Below are 24629 nucleotides of genomic sequence, written 5' to 3' on the forward strand. Positions count from 1 at the left end.
GCACTCTGGCAAGACAAGTTGGACGCTTTTGAATGGCCTCAAATATGTCAATATGTAACAAGGAGATAAGGAAAAGAATTAGGTTCGACACCCTGGCTTTCGCTTTGCATCTTCCCTTTTCTTGGCTAGATTGCTAAATAGTTTTATATGGGGATCCGAAATTGCTGCCTAATGCTAATTTGTGAATGATACAATCGGTGCTGAGGTAAATGATATAGAGAATTGATACTGGGATAAATTGGGTTGCGTCCCTTTAAATAATAGTATCGACAAAAATTTGGCATGAAGGGCAGGGGTCTTTCTGAAGGGGTAATGCTGTTTCTGCAAGCCAAAACCTGGATTTGGAGAGACAGGAATCCCGAGGCAGGGGCAGGCACTCACCCCGATCCTCCACACACCAGCCATGATCTTCACCCATGGCTCTTCTTTTCCTCACCTTGGCTTAGAGAAGATGAAGAACGAGTCTTGGGGTTGGTTGTTACATGATACATTACGTTTATACCATGTGTGCTTGGCACACATGACCTGTAATTGCAGCTGCTACTTTTAGTTAGGATTCTTTTTTTTTTTTTGAATCTGTGGTGCTGAGTGCTCGCCTCTGGACAAGAAGCTGGAGCAGCCACCTCTGCCAGGGTTTCACCACTGGGCCCTGTGTGGTCCTGATGGCAAGGATATGAGTCGACATCAGGGTGTGATCCTTGACAGAGGCTTCTGGTGACAGTCCTAGGAAACCCCATGAGGAGTTCGTTCTTTCTTTCTTTCTTTCTTTCTTTCTTTCTTTCTTTCTTTCTTTCTTTCTTCCTTCCTTCCTTCCTTCCTTCCTTCCTTCCTTCCTTCCTTCCTTCCTTTCTTTCTATCTTTCTTTCTTTCTTTCCTCCTTCCTTTCTTGTTTCTTCTTCCCCTTCTCTACTTCCCTCCCATCCTTTCTTCTTCTCTTTCTTTTCCTTCCTTTCTTCCTCCCTCCTTCTCTCCCTCCCTCACTCCCTCCTTTTCTAGCTCTCTTTCCCCCTTCCTTTCTTTTTTATTTCTTTTTCTTGCATGTATGTGACAGGGTGAGCATCCATGTGTGCACATGCAGAGGGCAGAGGAGGGTGTCAGATGTCTTCTTCTATGGCTCTCTGCTTCATTCCCTTGACACATGGTCTTTCACTGAACTTGGAGCTCACTATTTTGGTCAGATTGGCCAGTGATGCGCTAGGCTTGGGCTGGCAGCCAGCAGTGTCCTAGATTCTGCCAGTCTCTGTCTCTTTAACTATAGGATTAGAGCCATGCATGTCCATGCCAAATTATTTTACACCGATGGTGGGGATTTGAACTCTGGTCTTCATGCTTGTGTACCAAGCACTCTTAACTACTGAATCATGCCCTGCCCAAAGCTTCATGCATGCCCAACGTTTTCTTGACGACACGGACCCTCTTAAGAGAGTTCTCAGTCCTGTATCTTTTGCAGCCCAGTAACTTAGGGGTAGGAGAACTATCTGTTCTGCAACACTGTAAAGTACCCAAGGTCTTCTAGTCCTCAATTGTTCCATCATTGGACTATTTCATCTTCTGACTGCTCCGTGTAGCCTAGGAGGATGGGTTTGGTGTCTTGCTCATCTTTCAGTGACTGGGTTGGCACATAGAGTGGACCACAGACTCTGAAAAAACACGTTTGGGGAGGCTCTTGATTTTTTTTTTTAAATTGCTCTTGGTTTGGGGTTACTGATTCTAATGGCAAGCGTGATTCTCTGCTACTTGTATCACACAGCTTTGCACGTCATTTTAATGTCATTGTGAGTTTAAGCCCATGACAGTGTGCATTTCAATGTTTCCCTTTAAGTATGGAAAAGCAAGACATCGCTAAGGTCAAAGGTCACAGAGCAGCCCTCATGAGTATCCTGACTGCTGCCTGAGCATGAGGAGCAGTGCACACAGTGGGGAATTCATAGCTGTGTGAGCATCAGGACCAGTGCACACAGTGGGGAAAGCAATGCTGGGTGAGCACCAGGACCAGTGCACACAGTGGGGAAAGCAATGCTGGGTGAGCACCAGGACCAGTGCACACAGTGGGGAAAGCATCGCTGTGTGAGCATCAGGACCAGTGCACACAGTGGGGAAAGCAATGCTGGGTGAGCACCAGAACCAGTGCACACAGTGGGGAAAACATCGCTGGGTGAGTACCAGGACCAGTGCACACAGTGGGGAAAGCAATGCTGGGTGAGCACCAGAACCAGTGCACACAGTGGGGAAAACATCGCTGGGTGAGTACCAGGACCAGTGCACACAGTGGGGAAAGCATCGCTGTGTGAGCATCAGGACCAGTGCACACAGTGGGGAAAGCATCGCTGTGTGACCATCAGGACCAGTGCACACAGTAGGGAAAGCATTGCTGGGTGAGCACCAGGACCAGTGCACACAGTGGGGAAAGCATCGCTGGGTGAGCACCAGGACCAGTGCACACAGTGGGGAAAGCATTACTGGGTGAGCATCAGCACCTGAGTTTGGTAAGCACCACTTAAACGCTTGGCATGGTGGTGTGAGCCTGTACCTCCAGCTTAGGAGGATGGAGACAGGTGCATGCTAGCCATTCACTGTCCAACCAATCTAGCCAAAGTGGCAAGCCCTAGTTTTAGTGAGAGGTTCTGTCTCAAAGCATGAGGTAAAAAAGCTAGTGATGGAGACGTCCTGACATCAGTCTCAGGTCTTCACTTGCATCCACACATGCACACACACATACACACACAAGCATGCATGCGTGCACACTCAAGCGCATGCACACCCATACACACAGATAAATGGAGTCAAATCAGTTGTTACTGGAACCGAAGGACTTCTGATCTTAGAAATTGATTTCAGCCATTCATACTTAGTTGAACAGAATCCAAATGGTGGCTTTGTAATAGCCATTTTAATGTGCTAAAATATTATTTCTAAAATAGTCATTTTACACAACCTGTCTGGAAGTTTTCTGGAGAATAGATATTTTTGGAATCTTTTTGACAGCCGGACCAGCCAACTCAATTGTGGTAGAGAATGACTAATGAGTACTCGGCACATCTCGGAGCCCCGCTTCCTGCTACCAAGCTTTACCGAGTGCGAGCAGAATGCTAGCCATGCCTTGAGTGGGCCAGCTCTACTGACGCCACATGCAGACGGCCTGAGTATTCCACAAAGGACAGAGGGAGCTGAGGCAGGCTTGTACCTAGGCAGCAATAGGCTATACACTTACTTTCCAAAAGTACTTAGCAATTAAAGGACCTTCCCAAGCTGCATGTTGTGATGGAGAAAGCGGGGTGTTCCTGATATGTAGGAAACTGAGGCAGGAGTGTTGTAAGTAGAAGGCCTACCTGGGAGACAGAGACAGGAGTTAGTTCAAGTTAGCCTAGGCAATTTATGAAGATCTTATTTCAAAATAAAAATAAAAACAGGGTCAAAGAATGTAACTCAGAGGTAGAACAGCTACCTAGCACACACAAAGTCCTAGGTTCAATTCCCAATGCTGAAAAAAAAAATCAATCAACAACAAAAACAAAGCAGTCCTTGTGGTACTCCATTTTCTCTTTAAAAATCAACTGGTTGTCAGGAAGTTGACTTATCCCAAAAAAGAAAAAAAAGAAAAAAATTCAACTGGTGTTTTCCAAAGTGGGTAGCCTTACAGTCTTTGGTTCAGTTATAGGGAAAACTATATTGCACTTCCTGCTAGCATTGCAAGCATGAACAGGAAATGTTTGTCGCACTTTGTTGCATAGGTGCAAGGACCACCTAGGTCCTCAGTCAACTCTGACCACAGATAGACCACGGCTATGTTGAAGGTTCCCAGTACAAACTCACTCCAGCACAAGGCAGGGCAAACATGCTTCTGAAAAAGCTCTTAAAACCCAGAGCAAGTGAACTCTCTGCACTGAGCCGGTAGGGCATACTGGACACAGTATCCGCTGATGGATGGATTGCCATCATCCCATAAACAGATGCATGCTTCCCCAGTCACTGGTACATTGGCCTCAGACAGCGAGGAGAAGGTCAGAAGGTTTCCCAGGCCGAGACCCTGCGAGGTCTGATAAGAGAGGGAGCAATTTTAAAAATCAATGGAATATTTAATAGAGACCTGAGTACAGTCCTCAATCTACTGTAAAGGGTGTGCACTAACTATCTATAAATAAAAGAGGATGGCCCTTCTAGGCGAGTCTCTAAGAGACTAGCAAAAAGGTACAAGACAGACCAGAAGATGAAGAAGAAGAAGAAGAAGAAGAAGAAGAAGAAGAAGAAGAAGAAGAAGAAGAAGAAGAAGAAGAAGAAGAAGAAAAAAGACCTGTGCATATCAGAACCTTCCGAGATAGACGGCATCTCCAACTGACATTTTCATTAGCAGAAAATTTATGTTCCTATTTCTGCCTGTTGTAATGACCATTCACATCCATCGCATGGTGGAGGCTAATGGACAGGAATAGTAGGGGGAAGAATCCTTAATTAATGCAGAAGTGAAGCATTTTCTTTCTGTGCTTTGAGAAGCCAAGTAATTCACAGCAGTTCTTGGCACCAGCGTGGAGGTAAAATAATTATACGCAATTTCTAGTGATTAAAAGATTGTAAAATAATGTTAATTACATCTTAAAATTATTTGTCTTGCAAATGAGAAAGAGGAGAGAAACGAGAAGAGAGAGTGCCGAGGTTAAGAGTGGACCCCTGCTAAACTTCCTTTGGGTACCTGGGTGACCTTTGCACCCTGGGCACTGATCTGGGATCCAGAAAGACTCCTTTCTAACTCAGCTGTAGCACGTACAGGTGGCCCTGGACGTGGCAGCCAATTGTGGTCCCACCTCTAATGCCCACTTTGCTCTCCCTCAGTATTAACATTACTTTTGATTTTGTCCATTGTTTTATAGCTGCAACCACAAGTGTCCTATTGTTTAAAGCTTTCAATCCATCTCATATGAGACTGAAAGGGAAGTTGCCGTTCCTGGATCTGTTATTTTTTTTTCCTACAAGTTAGAAAAGCATTTCAGTTTCACTTAGAAGGTAAACACACACACACACACACACACACATGCCACACTCAGTTGAATACATCCCAAGAATGCCCCTCCACTATTAAAAGTCTTCTATAAGAGCATTAACACCTACTTCACTTTAACAGAATTAATTAAACCTATTCTTTGACAATTACTCATAAGAAGCAGCTGTCGCCTTTAGTAGTCAGAGCGGTACCGCTGGGTAGTTTGGGGTTTTGTTTTGTCTTTTGGTTTTCATTTTTTGAAAGTCCAAAGTCAGCAATCAAAGAAGTCAGGTAGTTGCTGAATACGTACAAGGGGCCCCACCAACGGGACTCACATGCCTTCTGAGTGTGGCTCTAGACCAAACTGGCCTCAGCTCAGAAATCTGCCGATCTCTGTCTCCTGAGTACTAGGATTAAAAGACTTGTGCCACTAAGTTTGGCTATTTTTTTTAAATGTGTAGCCCAGGCTAGCCTCAAACTCATGTTCCTCCTGCCTCTGCCTCCTTCAGCAAATCCTACCGGTGTGCGCCACCACAACCGGCAGCTATTTTTTCTTATTTTCTTTTATTAATAAAGATTTATTTATCTTGATGTGTGTATGTGTGCCTGAGTATGTGTCCTACGTGTGTGAAGGAGCCTATGGAGGTAAGAAGTGGGCCTCTGACCCCTGAGACTGGCATTACAAGCTGCTGTAAGCCACGTTGGGAGTGCTGAGAAATAACTTCAGGTTCTCCACAAGAACAATCATTGCTTTTAACCACTGAGCTCCCTCTGCCTCTCTAGTTCCAACTCACTTTTTTTTTGAGACAGGGTTTCTCTTTGTATCTTTGGAGCCTGTCCTGGAACTTGCTCTGTAGACCAGCCTGGCCTCGAACTCACAGAAATCTGCCTGCCTTTGCCCCCTGAGAGCTGGGATTAAAGGCGTGCCCCACCACTGCCTGAATCTTTGTAGATCTTTAACTGTGTCTGAGGATTATACAAAAGTTGAGCCAAAGTGCAGTTTCTGTGCCCATTCCCCACTGTTTCCTCTGCCATGAACACAGTGGTGCTTCTTCACAGTGTCGTTGTCCAGCAAAGGAACCAGGATTGACAACACCAGTTATGATTCAGTTCAGCCAAATTCTATCAGGCTTCATTCTTCGGCATTGCCAATGTTGATGGGATTCGTCACCTGCGTGATGTCGTGTGTTACCTTATACCATTACATCACTGTGTAATACAGAATAGAGTCACCGCTCATTAACCCTTTCACTACGCTGTGCCTAATCCCCGGCGACCCAGGCCTTTAGAAGAATTCTAGTCTTCTCCTTTGTTCTGGAACGTTATGTGTGAAGTCTTTTCAGACAGGCCCTCCCACTGAGGAAGGTATGTTTGTGCTCTCCCGTGCTCTGTCTGAACACTGCTTGTTTAGGTCTGTGGCCACTAATAGTTTTTGTGGGGATTTTCATCTCTGCATCCATGAGAGATGGAGATCTTTAGCTTATCTTTCCATTTTCTTAAAAAGGGTCTCACTATGTAATCTGGGCTGGCTTTGAGCTTGGCATCTACCTGCCTCGCCTTCCTGGGTGCAGAATATGTGTGCTTGGCCTTGTGTTTTATTTTTGGTTGTTACTTTATGTTAGTCTCTGGCTGGAAGATAGCTCTAGTCTTTAGAATGTGGGGTAACGTCTACCTTCTGGAATTGGGCATCTTTTTTTTTCTTGCAGTATTTTGTAGAATTTACCAGAAAGAGCACTTTAACTTGGTAGCTATGTTTTGAAGTTTGACTGATTCATTCTCCATAAATAAATATAGGTCATTGGTACATTCCTTTTCCTTTTTTGTAAGATTTAATAGATGAGTCCTTTAAGGAATTAGTAAAAACATTTCTTTGGCAGAACTTCATTGAAACTATGTATGTATGTGTACACACATACACACACATTTTTAAGTAAGTGTAAACAATATGCTTCCTTATGGCTTCTTTAAACAGCCTTGGCGTTGTTTGTCCCTCCTCCTTCACCCTCTCTTTTACCACCATTCCTCCCCCTTCCTCACTTTCCCCTCTCAGGGTTGTTTGAAAGAGAAATGCCCCCACAAAGGAAGTGACACTATTAGGAGGTGTGGCTTTGTTAGAGTAAGTGTGACCTTGTTGGAGAAAATGTGTCACTGTGGAGACAGGCTTTGAGGTCTCATATGTGCTTAAGACACCATTCAGAATCTCAGAACACTTCCTGGTTGTCTGTGAGTCAAGATGTAAGAAATCTCAGATACCTTTCCAACACCATGTTTGCCTACATGCCGCCATGTCCCACCATGACGATGATGGACTGAACCTCTGAATTCTAAGCCACCACAATCAAATGTTTTCCTTTATGAGAGTTGTCATGGTCACAGAGCCTCTTCACAGCAACAAAAACCCTAACTAAGACACCCCATTACCCCACCTTCCTCTTCATAACATCTGTGTCCTACAAACCCCTCCCTAAACTCCCTACCCCCAGCATGGTCCCTTTCTGTTTTCCTGGTCTCTGCAGTTACTCCAGGTTATATATTCATAACTAAAGACTTAGGGCCCAAATCCACAGGGAAGGAGAACATGTGGTATTTGTCTTTCTGGGTCTACCGATCCTCAGTCGATGTGATCTTTTCTTAGTCCATCCATTTCCCTGCAAAGTTGATGATTTTATTTTTCTTAACAGCTGGATAGTATTCCAGAATCTATAGATACCACATTTTTACTGTCATTGTTTTCAGTTGAAAAACATTTAGGTTGTTGCTATTCCCAAGCTATTGCTAACAAAGTAGCAATGGACATGGTGATCTAGAGCTTGTGGAGTAGAATGTCCAGTCCCTTGGACATACACAATAGTGGTATATTTGGATTGCATGGTAGATCTACTTTTAGTTTTTTTTTTTTTTGGATTTCTTTATCCTGGCTTCCAGAGTGTCTGCTCTGGTTTGTAATCCCATCAACAGCAAATGAGGGTCTCTTTCATGGCCCACACCCTTGCCAGTGTTTACTGGTCGTTGTTTTCTTGATCTTAGCCACTTTGAAGGAGGTGAGGTGAAATCTCAAAGTGGTTTTAATTTGTATTTCCCCAGTTGGTAAGGACGTTAAATACTTTTAAAGGTATTTCTTAGTCATTTTAATTTCTTTAAATAAAGACTAGTATCAGTAGCCTTTATTTAAAAACTGAGGTGTTTGTTTCCTTTTTATGTTGCTGTTTGCAGTTTTGAGTTCTTTGTATATTCTGGGTATTACTAGACAAGGTTTAACTGTGTGGCCCACGTTGGCCTCAAACTCATGATGCTTCCATGTTAACCTCCCAATTGCTGGGATTATAGGTTTATGCTACCATATTCAGTGAAATTAATCAATTTTATGTGTGTTATCAAACCATGGACAATGAACTGTTTGTAATAATCTATTACTATCATTTTAATGTCCTTGATGCTAGTGGTGATAGTCATTTTAAATTCCCAGCACCCACACCATAACTCACAACTATATGTAACTCCAGCTTCAGGTGCTGGTACCCTCTTCCAGTCTCCACAGGTACTGCACACATGGCACACAGACATACACACGCAAGCATACATGCCACCCTGTGTCCTCCAGCTGCTGCCTTCACTGTGTTACTTACACTCAGTAGGCCATTTATCTTTCCTTTAAAATATTTTAAGATTTGTCCTGAGACTTTTTTGAATCTCCAAATGGCTATATTTATATCACGGGTTTCTACTCTCATTCCTTTGTAATTCTAGAGCGTACTTTCTGTGGTTTGTACCGTTTGGGTATTTGAAGGTGTGCTTATTGCCCAAATGTGTTCCATTGTGACGAATGTTCCCTGCAAGTCTGAAAAGAATGTGCATTCTGTCATTGTTGACTGAATCTGGAAAAGTCAATTAGATCTCACTGACGGATGGTACTGTCGATTCAACCATGTCCTCGTGATTTTCTGCCTGCTGAATCTGTCAGTCACTGGTAGAGGGTATTGAACTTTCCAAAGATGATAGTGTATTTGTCTATTTCTCTTGCAATTTTATTATTTTTTTGGCCTTAGGTATTTTAAAGCTTTGGTTAGGGACATACACACATTAAGGATGGTTATTCGTTCTTAGAAAATTGACTACTCTGTCTCCAGGTAATGCTCCTCATTCATGTCTGGCAATTTTCTTTGCTCTCAAGTCAGCTTTGCCAGAACTTTACAGTCACTCCAACTTTCTTATGGCTAGTGTTAGCATGATGCATCTTGCTACAGCTTTTTACTCTTGATTTTTTAGATTTCTTTATGTTTTGTGTGTGAGTGTTTGCCTGCGGATATGTCTGTGTGCTGTGTGCAGTACCTGAAGAGGCCCGAAAAGGGCACCTCCTGCTTTGGAACTGGATTAACAGACAGTTGTGAGCTGTCGTGTGGGTGCTGGGAATCAAACCACATCCCCTGCAAGAGCAGCAAATGCTCTGAACTGCCAAGCCACCTCTCTATCCCCTCAAGTTTAATATGAAATGACACTGCTGCTTCATAGCCGGTGTATCTGCTAGCAGGACGCTCCCAGTTTTCCTCCTGTCCCTTGTCATTATTTATCTTCCTAAGCCATGAGCTATAATCACTGTGTTGCTACATTCGTTATTTTCAATCAAGTCTTAATTGTTAAATTGAGGGGCGAATAAGGAAATGAAACTGTTTTATTTTGCCTTCATTTGATCCCCCTTGCTCTTTTTGTAGACATGAGAGTCTTTTTGTAGACATGAGAGTCCAACCTATACTAATTTCTTTTTTCTTGAGAAATTTTTAATATAGTGTATTAGGTAGACCAAGTGGCAATACATTTCCTCAGTTTTTATCTGTAAAGGTCTTTTGCCTCCTTCATTTATGAAAGGTAACTCTATAGGACACAGAATCCAAGCAGGCAGCTATTTCCTTTTAACATTTAGAACATTCCCCGAATCTCTTCCTTTGCTTGCCTGTTGTCAGGAGCGTCTGTGTTAGGCCTGAGCACTGTCCCCTTCACCTCAGCTGCTTGTCCTCTTGGATTTCTTTCTAGGTTTTCCCATTGCTGTTGTGTTTCTGCAGCTTTGACAGGACAAGTTTTGGTGTAGTTTGGGTGTTTATCCTGCTTTGTTTCTCAAAGATCAGCAGTTTGTCAGCTCTCATTAATCTGGAGAACTGCGGAAGCATTCTAAGCCAAAGACTTTATTTAGCCCCCCTCTCTGTTTGCCTTCTGATATTCTCGTTCCATGTTTGCTGCAGGGTTTTAATACCTTGTTCCCTTTGATAAATTCTATTTCAGGAATGAAGAGATGGTTAAGAGCATTGGCTGCTCTTGTAGAGGACCCCAGCTTTGATTGCCAGCACCCCCATGTTGGCTCACAACAATCTGTATTCAGTTCCTTGGGAGTCATTTCCTGGCATCTGTGGTACTGCATGCACATGGTGGCCACACATACATGTAGGCAGACAAACACTCATACACATAAAATGAATGTGACTATATCTAAGAAGGATTTTGATAAAAAACTATATTTTTGAAGAATTTTTAGTTGAAAATTTTATTGTATATAACCACTGTACACAGTGTGATATTTCATTAGGAATGCATTATGGGATGACCAAGCCAGGCTACTCCCATAACCATGATTGAAATAAAATAATAAGATATTTGCCACTTTAAGGGTTTGGGAGTGTGGCTCAGTGGGTAAAAGCACTGACTGCAATGTCAGAGGACCTGCATCCAAGCCCCAGCACCTACGGTGGATGTCATTAGGTACCAACCCCTTCTTTTCAGAAGAATCCTTTAGCATCTTTTAAAAGTAGGTAATAAGGATAACAATTCTTTTATACTTCCTTAACATTTTCATTTTGATATAACTGTTTTTTTATTGGATGTAGAATTAAAATCCTACTTTTCAAGCTTTCAACTGTTTTCTCTTACTTTCTTGTGATCACCATGACCTTTGATGAAAAATCTTTAACTACCCAAGTAATTGTTTACTCTGTAGCTAATGTATCGGTTTTCATTGGATGCTTTTTTTTTTTTTAAACAGGTTGATGATGGGCTTGAATTGAATTCCTTATCTTATTACCTCGAGCTTCCAAGTGCTGAGATTACAGGGCCATACAATCAAATCCAAATTTTCTCTGGCCAATGTGACTGTTTTCTATGTTCAGCGTTTTGATATGACGCACCTGGGTACAGTTTTCTTTGGGTTTGCCATTTGAGATTTTTTTCAGAGTTGCTTAAATTTATAAGTTTAAGCCTCTATCGAAGTAAGGAACTTTTCATCCGTGATTTCTCCCTCTTTTTATTAACTGTGTTGTTTAATAACTACACAGCACCTTGCTTTTTCTTTGCCGGGCTTTAATAATGTACATATTTGATTGCTTGGTCTGGCCTCTCTGATCTCTCAGGCTCTTTTGCCATTTCTGTCTCTCTGATGTTTGGAATGGGCAATTTTAATTTTCATGATTACATGTGTGACCATGAGTGTGCCCCCATGAGCACGCAAATGCACATTTGAGTGCAGGCGCCTATAGAGGCCTAAAGAGGGAAGCAGATTCTCTGTGTCTACAGTTGTAGACCACTGTGAACCATCTGATACTGGTGCTGGCAACTAATCTCATATCCTCTCCAAGAGAAGTAGGGGCTCTTAATCACTTAGCCATTTCGCCAACCCTAAGACTAGGTCATTTTTATTGACTTGCTTTCAAGTACAGTAAAGTGACTCTTTCATCTGACATGTCCATTCTGATATTGAATTGATCCGGTGAGTTTTAAAAACGGCAATTTTGTAGTTGTGGAGTTTTCCTTTCATTCTTTTATATATCATACATTACCGTGCTAAGAGCTCATAGTGTTCATTTTCAGAATGTTTTCCAGTATTTTTTTGGATACAGTTATGGATGTTGCTTTTGTCTTTATTTGATGTTTTCAAACGCTGTATCATCACAGCACTGGGATGATTTCACCCACCTTCATCCTCAAGTGATGTAGAGCTTTTCCTGATTTTTCATATGCAATTTTGGAGTGCCTTGGGGGTTGAACATCATACTAAAGGACTGTGGGTCTTGTTTACAATTTTTGGAGAGTGTCGATTGTCTTGTCCATCTACATTTTTAGCTTCATCTTAGATTAAGGCCCATTGTACTCAGGCTGGAAGGCAGTACATAGCCTGTAAGCTCTGGTTCTAATTTAAATTCAATTTTCAAGGCATTTACAGGGTTAGTCAGATCTGGTCTCTGTCCATGTCACCTCGTGCCTTGTCCGGGACCTGGAAGGTAATCCATTCTGTAAGGCAGGTCTCAACACCTTGGATGCTGCTTAGCATCCGCTCCACCTCACACTGCAGGGGACTAACCCAGGGGTCCACACACAACATGGGGGTCACTTCCCAGTACTCGTTCCCTCCCACCATCCTCTGCTCTTGTTCCCCTGACCCCACTGCTCACTTCCTGCAATTGTGTCCCCACTGGGAGCCAATGGCAAGATGGCAGAGAAACAAGGCATGTTTCTCTACAAAATTATGGAACCATGGCAACTCTAGTTATAGAGAGAGCCTCCGCTCCTTTGCTTTAGGAACCTTGACAGCCACGTATTCTCTGGCTTTGCAGGCTAAGTGGGTGGAGCAGGAGAGAACAGAGTAAAGGAAGAAAGGGTTCCCCCACTACCTCTGATGGACAGGAGTCCTCTGTGTCTTTCTGATCAGAGGCAGGTCTTACATTAGACTGGCTTTTCACTATACTTGGTGTAAAGTTCTAGATTTTTCATTGCTTCTAAGGTCCAGGCTTAAACGGCTGGACCACTAGGAGGAGAAACTAAAGAAACTAAAAACTGCCATTTTGGGGCCATTTTGGCATCTGTTTCTCTTTCCAAATTTGCTTTCTACATTTTCTTTTGAAAGTTCTTAGATCCCTGCTCCATCTCTTCTGCCCTTGGTTTTAGCAGTAGCTGTTGAGATGGACGGGGTAGGGTGTGTTTTCTTCATGTGAACTTGAACTGGAAGTCAACCCATTCACTAATCTCATCCCCCTTCCTAAAAACAAAACAAAACAAAACAAAAAACCAAAAAAACCCACCCAAACAAACAAACAAACAAAAAAACAAGATTACTGCTGTTTCCAAAAGGTAATCATATTTTGTTTCTGTGATAGTCTTAATTGTCTACTTGACACTACTTGGAATCATTGAAGAATGTTTCAATGAGGGATTCTCTGGATCAGGTTGGCCTGTGGGCGTGTCTGGAGGGGGAAGGGATTGTTTTGATTGCTCTACTTGACCTGGGAAGGCCCACCCACTGTGGGCAGCTCCTCTCCTAAGGCAGGGAGGAGTTGAGGGACTAACTCACCTAAAAGAGGAATCTAAAAGAGGAAGGGAGGCCAGCACCAGCAGGTAGGCGCTCATTCTTTGTCTCCTGCTGATGTGGGTATGAATGAATGAATGACTATGTAGCTGGAATTTTCTTTGGGCTGCCAACCAGCTCCTAAATAAAGACATGGGAGCTTATTATTAATTATGAATGCTCAGCTTTAGCTTAGGCCTTTAACAGGCTCCTTTAACCATTTTTGCCTGGGGCTTTTTTACCTTTCTTTCATCCTGTAGGTTCTACTTTTGTGCTTCTTCCATGTCTGTCCAGCCTCTGGTTTCTCCCTAGTGTCTCTTTCTTTTTCTTCTCCAGAGCCCAAATTTCTCCTCCCTTGCTATTGGTTGTTCAGCTTTTTATTGGACCAATCAGTTACCATAGACAGGAAACATAAAACAATCACACATTTTTACATAATTAAACAAATGCAACACATCTTTACAGAGTTAAACAAAACGCAACACACCTTTGCATAGCTAAATATCCCACAGCTTCAGCTTTCTGCTGCTGTGATTTCCCCTAAAATTTTGAACCAATAAAGCTCTAATCCAGTATTGCTGTGACAGGGTGTTTTCGTCACAGCAACAGGAAACAAAACCAGGACAACTTCCTATTTTTTTTTTTAATCTCTAAAATCCAGTGATACTGAAGGACAAATAAGGATACCAAGCTAATTAATTCTATTTGCTGTATCGCCCAACTATTTACTGACTACCGGTTTAAAACAGACTAATTACATCTTGGAGACGTGAAAGAGAGACCAAGCGCTAGGCCCTGTGAGCTGCCTCAGCTCCTGCCCCAGTGAGTTACGCTGGCCAGACATCTGAGCTGGAGGTCAGAGAGCTGGATAGGCTTACTTCCTTGGACTAAGTCCTCTATCCATACTGATTGTTTCTCAGGATTTTGATTTTTCGTGTATGTGAAATATTGCATTTAGACCTTAGTTTATTGTTAAAATTCTTCTATTCTATAATTGGCAGAGGATGCCTTCTTTAAAAAGTTCAATAAAAGAAGAAAATAAAAAGCAAAGCGGCGGTAGAGTATTGACACGTGTTTGATGGAACTCTAATGTGTTCTGCTTGATGGGCACACCAGATTTATAAACAGGACGGGATAGGATTATGGTAGATAACTTATTAGCATATATTAACTATACAAAGGGGTTTCATTGTGGCATTACCATACATGCATATATGCATATAATACCCTCTGGTCTTATTCACCCTTGCAGCTACTCTTTCCTAGCCTTCCTTCCCTGCTCCTCTCCAGTGGTCTTCCTTTGAATTTCTTGTCCATTTCTGTTTTCCACGTGGTACTAGTCTCTGGACACAGCTCCCATTTTAAGGCACCTAGCAAACTGCTCTCGTCTGTCTACAACAGCCTTACTACCCCTCTCGTGAGCTCCATTCTGTGCTTTCAAGTTGTACTAAAGGCCAGTTTGAGAGCAGATGTGAAAACCATTCAAAAATCATGGTCACACCACCCAGTCCGATATCAACAGAGACTTTTATTTTGAAACAATCAGGAAAGGGGAGCTTTAATGCTCTGCTGCATTCATTAAGTTGGCAAATGACAGCCTAATGCTCTTGATGGCCATCTTTATCATCTTGAAAGAAGAGATTCTGGAGAACACAGCCAACACTGAGCACCAGGAGCCAAGAAGACTGGGACATCCAGAATCCTAAAGATGTTGTTTGAGCCTCTGGATTTGGCCATGCCAGAAGCCAGCTACTCTTTTTATATTTTTAAGATTCCATTTACATACATTAACAAATTCTCTTTGTAGTTAGGTCATCCTGAATTGAATTTCTTTCACCACTTTGGACTGGAACTGGAGCAGACTCAGAAGATACATGGTGAGCCTGGGGAAGAAGTCAAAGAGGCACTAGGAACTCTGGGAAACCACAGAGGAGGACCGACAGCAGAGATGAGGAGGGAGAAGAAACAGAGCTCAAAAACAAGCGTTTTGCTAGGTCCTAGGCTCTCTACTTCACTAGGCCAGGGCATCTGAATTCTTTTCTTGAAGAAGAATGAGGGTGAGAAGCTAGTGTGCTAAACTAATACAGCTTCAGGTGTTCACAGATCATGACTGACAGGAACTGTTTTGTAGAGAATGGAATGAGACACCCCCAAAGTTGAGGGTGAGGTGCTGTTCATCACTGTAGCAATTTTGTGATGGTGCCCAAATATTTTGCCAGGTCTTGGGACAATGGTGTCTCAGACACTTTGAATATATTTGAGACAGTAGCTGGTTCTGGAGCCTACTGGCTGTGTAGAATAGGCTGGCCTCAAACTACAGAGATCTACCACCTTCTGCCTCTTGAGTGCTGGAATTAAAAGCATATGACACCACTCCTGACTTCCTCCAGATCTTGGCAACTTCCCGGACCCGGTGGCACCCATGCCTCATCCTTACCAGTTCTACTACCCTTGGAGCTGGTCATTGAACCTTGACTTTTCCTAGGGTCCATAGCTTATCTTTTAATGGCAATTTTGGTGTCATTTAGCTCATAGGCTCCTTTGTATGTGAAATAAAGTGATCTTTGTCAAACAGCTTTGGTCCTGAAAGATTCTTAAGCTGTATCTAATTCTTTTCCACCCCTTTTTGTCTGGCTTTGGTTTTCAAGCACACAACGAGAAAAAAAAGACTTCTTAATTTTAAACAGCTACACTTCTGCCCTAACGCATCTCGGAGAGAAAATGATGCCAATTCTATTAAATCTAGGGTAGACAACAGGGCACCCTAAATTAGTCATGGCTTCCTTGGGAGGTGGTGAGCTCCCTATCATAGGGAGGATTCAAGAATCTAAACAGACACCTGTCAGGGGCCAATGGAGAATTCTATATTCTCGGTAGATATCTTGGATCCTGCACTATTTGGGATGCTATGGTCACATATTCCCCAGTCTCTGAATCCCCAAGACTATATATTTCCACTTGTGACCCATGCAATACTGGAAAATTCATTTGTCATTTCATGATATACCTGTCATGAACGTAATGTGTTGTTTAGTTTGTTTAAATTATATTTTAAGAGAAAGTTCTTCCCCTGACCCTCAATGCTCCAACCCCTAGCCTTCACGTTTACAAAGCCCAAACACATTGTCCGGTCTCAGCAATAATAAAATCTACAAGACAAGATTCATGGGGCTTGCTAATCAGTTTAATAATGGAGGCTATCTCTGCCACGTTCTATGAGAATGAATTAAAAGGGCAAGGAGAGCCTTCCAGAAATCATCTGTTCATGTTAACAAAGTGAATATTAATGAAAAACAAAATTGAGTTCCTCTTGTGTCTGAGTTTCATCCAATTGTGCAGGTATTAAAAAATAGCTATCAAAATCCTCTCCATTACTATTTAATTCAAAATAATGTTGGCCTCTGCTCTCTTCCTGGATGTCACCTCTGTCATGGGCAGGAGAGGCAGTCCTGTTGCTGGGCTCACTGTTCCATGGGAATTGATAATAGAGTTAACTCATACTTGTGTGGACCAGATAGCTTCATAGTAGAAATAATGTAGAATTGGTGTAAGAAAAGGGTGCTGGGGATCATTTTGATTCCTTCTAGGGACCACACTCAAGTTACCTGGGCGACTGTCCTAGCTACTGTTCTATTGCTATGAAGAAATACCATGACTGAGACAACTTATAAAAGAAAACATTTAATTGAGGGCTGCACTATAGTTTCAGAGAGTCCATGACCATCATGATGGGTAGCATGGCAGCAGTAGCAAGGCCTGGTGCTGGAGCAGTAGCCCAGAGATTATATGTTGAGACAACAATCATGAGATTGAGAAAGAGAAACTCAAAGGGAATGGTGTGGTCTTTGGAAACCTCAAATCCTAGTAACCAGCCCCAGTAAAAGGCCTCTTCCAACAAGGCCACACCTCTTAATCCTTCCCAAACAGTTTTAAAACTTTGGAACAAGCATTCAAATACATGGGCCGATGAGGGCTAGTCTCACTTAGACTACCATAGGAGCCAAAGTTTTGAGTTCTCCGGAGCCCCAGTGCCTCCTGCAGACCAAAGGACCAGCAGGTACATTGCCCAGGGGAGGTGTCATGCCTGATTCCTCAGTATGCATCTTCTGGGCATTTTTCTACCTTCCCAGGAGGAGGAAGAATCTGAGAGGCCCAATGTAGCCAGATGAAAACACAGAGAATCCGGGAGAGCCACAGGGGCCCTCTGAACTAAGAGAAGATTGCCACTAGTACCTTTCTTAGGGTCTGGTGGGATTGAGGTTTGAACATGTAGTGTCCTTCATAGGCACATGTGTATGAATTTAATTTAGAGACTTTTATTTTATTTTACTTATTCAAGTATTTTGCCTGCATGCACGTATGTGCATCACATGTGTGCAAGACCTTCTGAGACCAGAGGGAGCCTCAGATTTCCTAGAACTGATTACAGATGGCCACAAACCACCGTGTAGGTGCAGGGACCTGAACCTAGGGTCTCCACAGAAGCAACAAGTGCTGTTACCCACAGAGCCAATTATTCAGGCCCAGGGTTTGAATTCTTGATCCCCAGTTGTTGGTGATATTTGATGAGGCATGGCATGGCTAGTGGAGGTGAGTGTTTGGGGACAGGCCGTGAAGGGCTATAGCCTGGTCCCACACGTGAACCAGCCACACTGCAAACTTTTGCCAGCACTGCCCCAGCTACCCCAGTTGCTGTACCTTCTCCACTGCAATGGACTCTGAGGCAAAGGGAACCTCTTTTCCCTTGAGATGTCTGTGCTGGGTGTTTTGTCATAGCCATGACGAGCTGTAAACACAGGAGGGAAGGCAGGTGAATATCCCCCTTGTGAGGTTCAAAAGATGTATTTGAAACTTAAGAATGAAAGGGTCCAGAGGCAGCTAGGTCTCCTGAGGACCAAGTAAGAATCTTTGGTTCTGTTCACTGATGCTCTGGTAAAATACCACAACCCAAACTAAGGCAACTTAAGGAAGAAAGGGTTGATTGTGACTGACAGTTTCAGACGGAGAGGGTCTCCTACAGCAGGAAAGACATAGTAACGGGTAAGAAGTGGAAGTAACAAGAATCTGTTTGACCATGTTTTCATTCGTACATTGGAAGCAGAAAGAGAGAGAGAGAGAGAGAGAGAGAGAGAGAGAGAGAGAGAGAGAGAGAGAACAAGACTCTATAAACTTTCAAAACCTGCCCTCAGTGATCTAGTTCCTCCAACAAGACTCCACTAAACATTCCCAAACCTTCCCAAACAGTGCCACCAATTTGGGATCAAGTGTTCAAATATCTGAGCATAAGAAGGTTCTTTCTCATCCAAACTCCCTGCATCTGAGGATCTCAGATCTCACAATACTGAGGTAAACCAGATGTCTCCAAGTGTCATCATGTCTGAGGTACCAATTTCTTACTAAGAAAGCTGATTCCTACTGTGCTCATGTCCTCTCTAGATTTTCCTAGCCTGCAGATGGCACCTGCCCTGTGGTGGTGGGACCCCAATGAGCTACCTTATCTGTATCTCAGAATCCATTGTCTGTGACCCTGCCTTCCTCCACCCTTGCCCATATTGAGTGCCACAAGATTCTGACAGTCATCACAAGTGGCATGGGCATGGTCAAAACCTAGGGTTTGTCCCTAAATAGGACAAACTCTGGGGTCCTACTCTGTGAGGTTCCTTGTTACGCGTAGTGTGCCAAGGAACGAGCCTTCAGGAAGGTACCCACCCTGGCCAGGAGCAGAATGACGTGAAGCCCTGAATTGCAGGCTGGCAGCACCATGTTGTAGTGGTTGTGGGTATGGCAAATACCTCTGTCCATAAAGGGTCATTTATCAAGTCCCTAGGTTATTCTGGGAGCAGACTAGTTCTTGGTCCTTCTCCCTATGTTGAAGTCACATGGACTGACACACCCATTTCTTCCAATGGAGATGCCCTGGGCCTCTAGCTCTCTCTGAAAAACAATTTCCTGAAACGGCACAGGCCTCTCTGCTTACTTATAATGAAGGATTTGTAAGTTTTCATTGCACCCTTGGATGTGAGTCTTTCTGTACTGAAGTAGCTTTTGTCTAAAGTTGAAGGCCAGCTTGGGTTACCAAATAAAAATCTGTTACAAGCAACAAATTCCAATCAAACATCCAAACAGGCAAAATCAAAGCATAGGAAACATACCAGAAACTTCTACCTCAGCCCCATAGTGTTCAGATTAAGCAGAATTAGCTAAGAACACCTTCCATTACATGGGCTAGAAATCTAAACAAAGGGTTTGGAGACATGGGGGCTTTCCCTTGCATATGTAGTGATCACACTAATTACAGGTCCTTCTGTGTGTCAAAAATGCCTCGTGGGCCCTGTCTGTTTTTCTACTCTATATCCCTGGAGAAGTTGGCTCTTATTCTCAGGCCTGTTGCTTCACGGTGGCAAGGTAGTTTCTCCGTTCCAGACATCCTGTCTACGTATCTGGCAGGAGAAAAGCTCGGGGAGTCGAATGTTGTAACCTGTCCATTTGCAGGGAAAAGAAAGCCTTCTTTGGCAGTCATGTCTCCATTGAGCATGGCTGTCGGGGCCACCCACATGGAGACTGATTTTTATAGGATTGGTCTAGTCCTAACCTGTTTGGGCATTCAGTGCAGCAGGCCTCTGGGTGCCAGACCCTATATTAGATATATTGGGGGAGGGAAGGAATGGCTGTTAATGGAAGACAAGTTAATTTTCAGGACGCAGCTTCATATAGTCCTTAACCCAAACCCAACTTATAAGTGTGAGCCACCCTGCACACACGGTACATGACTAAACTTAAAGTTCTTCACTGGGGTTGTAGAGATAGGGTGCACCCCAACTGACTCTGGCTTTACCACTTTAAATTTTCCTAGTCCAGGAGCCCTCACTGTCTTCCTCCAAAGTCTTCTGAAGGGGCCAGGAGGCAGCTGCTGGTCCAGTTTGAGCCTTGCGCTCACAGTCAGCTTTATAAGCTAGCTGGCAGTCACCACCCTTAGCTGACCAAGGCGAAGCGCACCCTCACCTTTGAAAACTCTTGGACGACACGCTATTTTTCTTTGCCCAAGTAATTGTGGAGGACATAACCGGAGAAGGTATTCTAATTAATTAGAGCATGTATTTGAAGCTGTCGCAGTGTACCGGACTCAGGACCGGAATCCAAATTTCCCACTTATCTGCCTCCACCAACCATGACCCTGCAGCTCCCCTTTCCTTCCCCGCATTTGTATTTGTGTGTAAGCTGCAGCCTGTGACCGAAGCCTTATTAGCTGACGGAAATTTTACTTTTAAATGACCATTAACTTACCGGGAGCCCACAGGGTGCAGATAAATGAACCTGGTCAGGACCACATCTATTTCTCTCCATTATCCCTCAGATGTCTAAAGAACATTCCATCCCTCAGACTGCTCAGTCTAGAAGGGCTTTCTATACCTGTCTGGTTCACCTGTCATTGGCATCAGCAAGTCTCTCTCTCTCTCTTTCTTGTGTTGTGATCAGAGCTCCCATCATCAAAATGGAACTAGCTGACCTCTTCTGTTTGCTTGTGGACCATCAGACAGAACCCCGAGCCACAGTGCAAACAATCCAGGCTCTGCTCAGGTGCGATGCTTCCCTGCTGGATAGCTCATGGAGCCTCCTGATCAGAGACTGAACGTGGAGGTGGGTCTGAGATACACAGCTCTACCAACCTCCTGTGGGATTCCCAGGCAGAACTCCCGCTTGGCTGGAATTCTGTCCACTTTTGGCAAGGCTAACTTCCTGTCTCCAAGGGAGAGGACCTTATAAAAAGGCATAAAAATGAGGCTTCTAAAGACATCCTGGACTTCAGCTAGATGTTGCAAAATTACATTTTGATGAGTTCAGTGCAAATGAACCAGAAACATATGGATTCAATTTCCCTCGGAGTCCACATGGGTTTAAGAACCCAGAGGGTGGGGGAGAATGTATCTGAGGAAGGACATTTTAGGTCTCAGCAAATGCCCCACATTGTAAACAGCAGTTTGAGATCTGTGGTGATTGCCTCCCACACCGGGCTCCCCGCCCCCAACAACAGCATGAACAGGATATATATTACAGAGGCCTTGCAAAGTGTGTACCTGGGGGAAAGCACCCCAACATTTTGTTCTTTCTCTTGTCTCTGCTTCATGTCTTATAAACTATGGTGGCACCCAAATACCCTGTTGGGGATTTGTACCCACACTTTCTTCCCTCTGTCTGCTTTTGCAAAGATGAAATGTCACAGGGGGCACCATGTGACCACCAGGTGCCAGGTCCACATTAAGCATCTCAGCAGATGCTGTTTCTCTGGAGAGTGGAAGGCTTGACATTTAGGGTGTGCAGCTCAAGGTTGCTTAACCAGTGGGGACCAGCGCCAGGGCCAGAATGAGTACCTGGGGCTTTCAAGTAAAAGGCCAGGGACATTTTCTTCACGCAGAAATGTGTCCAATCTCATTTCAGACAAGACTTGAGAGGCACCTATGTCCAGCTGGAACTGTGGATCCAATGGGACACAGGGGCAGGACCTAGTGCTAAAATGTTCAAGTGGGGCTCAGAGAAGTTCTGGAAACTTCCATACGTTCCTTGGGTGAAGAGGTGGAATAGTAAAGGAAAGGTGAACTATTGAAGCCCTGGCCCTTTGTTCCCACCCGGAACAGCCCAAATCTCTCTGTATTATTTACTGGCTGCAATGGTAAGATTTTGAATTAAAAGGGTTTGTGGTTAACATTTGAAAATTAGAAATGGGAAGAATTTGGGGGGTGGCTTCCCATGCGTACCCTGTCAATCCTATTTTGCAGGTGGCCAGGTGAGTTTACGGGCTGCTGTGGGTTTTCTTGTTTTCTCTTTGCATTGTGGCTTTGCGTGGCTGCTACCAAGATGCTGGAGCTGAGAATGAACAAGACTGTCCATTGGATCATTTAGGTAACTTCGCTGCTCAGACCTGGTACCACACAATGAGCAGAAAAGTAAGATTGAGAGTCACTTCTAAGAGTCACCTTGGGAAGAGGACCATGTGAAATAATGAGTTGGCAATGAGTTCTGGGCATCAGAGAATTTTGGCTCCATAGACTGGTGTGCTAATCAAGGGGTGCTCCAGTAGAAGCCAGCTGTATGGGCCAGAGCTTTGGAGGTAATGCATCTGAATGCTTTCAGCCAAACTCCCGGCCCTTGCAGAAGGGAAAGAGCCTTCTTGGCTCTTAGGTATTGGAGGGAGTCATGAGTCTGCACTGTCTTGGGTTCCCCTGGGGAGAAAACTGCCTGGACCCGCCTAGGTACATCCTGAGAAGCACAGCCAAGCCTGAGTTCCATCTGATTGCTATTAGGCTCTGCGACTTTCTTTATTGGCAAACAGTCTGTCAGCAGCTTCTCCTCGCAGAGCGGCCCAGATGTGCTTACAAAAAGTCCCACACTCAGCCCCACGCGCATTGCCACTTTGCCAGACTGCAGCCTGGCCCAGGAGTCCAGCTGCAAACAGAGCAAAGCCTAGTTGGGAGCCAGGGAAAAGACGCAGGTCCTCCACGTGCCTGAAGGTCCAGCCCTTTGAGGTGCGGAGCTTGCCCCGGTGGGGTGTAGCTGTCTTTATGTCCTGGGCACAGTTCGAGGTGACAAAGACAAAACACGCCACTGTGGGCTTTCTTTTGTTTGTGTTCTTCAAGCCTACAGCATCAGGGTGATTTCCTTGGGACGATTTCAGGAAACATGAAGGCTGTTGGTTTCGGTCCTTGATCTAGCTTATGATGCTATCCAGGTGGCCTCCATCAGCTTGTCTTTCATGATAGAGGCCACAATCAAGGAATTTCTCTATGTGAAAGGGTGATGGCTACAAAACTGGCCTTAAACATGCTGCTGTTGGAGGGGGGTAGGGGGAATGCAAATGGAGGCGCATGCACATGAAACGAAGTGCTGATCCCTCTCTACCGGCATCCGCATGTATTCTTGCATGTTCAAGAATCCAGAATTGACTTTGGGGAACCCATGCTGTGAGTCACCCCCTCTTTCTTTCAGACTTTCGCTTGCCTCTGCTGTTTCCTGTAGACAAGGGTGTAACATGATGGCCAGCTTGTTGGGGTTTATGTCCCATCCGGTACCCTAAGAGCTGGCAAGCCCCAAAGAAAATCACAGAGTCTTCATAAGTTATAAAACTGATTGGCCCATTAGCTCAGGCTTCTTATTAAGTCTTGTAGCTTATATTAACCCATTGTTCTTATCTACGTTAGCCACACGTCTCAGTACCTTTTTCAGCCAGCAGGTTACATCTTGCTTCTCGGTGGTCTGGGCAGGAATGGGAGGAATGGGCTTCTTCCTTCCTAGCCTTCTCCTGTTCTCATCACCCCGCCTCTACTTCCTGTCTGGTTGACCTGCCTCTACTTTCTGCCTGGCCAATCAGCATTTTATTAAAATACATGATTGGTGGAATACAGATAATTCTCCAGCACCGCAAGGGTATAGATTGCCCTACACCTACGTTTCCATCCCTGTTCCTGGGAGGAAGGAACAGGGAGAGATGCAGGTATCTTTCCTTCCCAAGTCACCTTCCTTCAGCCAACTTCTATAAACCCTTAAAGTCAAGGACGCTTGCCTCTGACCCAGCCTAAGAAGAATGTGTGTTGAAGGGAGGTCACTTGTTTGTTTCCTGGCTGCTTAGCCCTGAAATAATCAATCACACAGAAACTGTTTTATTTAAATCACTGCTTCGCCCATTAGCTCTAACTTCTTATTGGCTAACTCTTACATCTTAATTTACCCATCTCCAGTAATCTGTATATCGCCACATGGCAGTGGCTTACCGGGTAAAGTTCCGTCTGTCTCTGGTGAGGCTACATGGCATCTCTCTGACTCTGCTGCCTCTTCTTCCCAGCACTAGGTTTAGTTTTCTCCACCTACTTCTGTTATACCCTATCAGGTCAAGCCAGTTTTCTTTATTCATTAATGGTAATCCCAGCATACAGAGGAAAATCCAACATTGAATGAGTGCTACAAGCGTGTGCTCACTAAATGCCCAATGTTAGTGGACTCAACAATATTCTTGCCCACGCTCTTCTTGTTCAGAAGGGAAACTGAGGCCAGGAAGAAAGGCATTTCTTCAGAGTTTCTCAGACAACCTACATCAGAGGAAGACTCAGTTAGGCTTGGACGTTCAAACCTGCAACCCCTGATACTTGGGAGGACTGCAAGTTCAAAGCCAGCCAGAGCTATACAGTGAGGTCAAGACCTATACGACTCAACAAGACTCTGTCTCAAGAGGGAAAGGAAAATGCCAGGTGGCTGAAGAATAAGCTCAATGGCGGGGTGCTTGCTTAGCACATGTGAGGTCTTGGCTTCGGTCCTCAGCACTGAAAACAAACTTCTCAAAGGCTG

Source organism: Myodes glareolus, chromosome 1 (assembly GCF_982192425.1).
Source record: "Myodes glareolus chromosome 1, mMyoGla1.1, whole genome shotgun sequence".
Lineage (NCBI taxonomy): Eukaryota > Metazoa > Chordata > Mammalia > Rodentia > Cricetidae > Myodes > Myodes glareolus.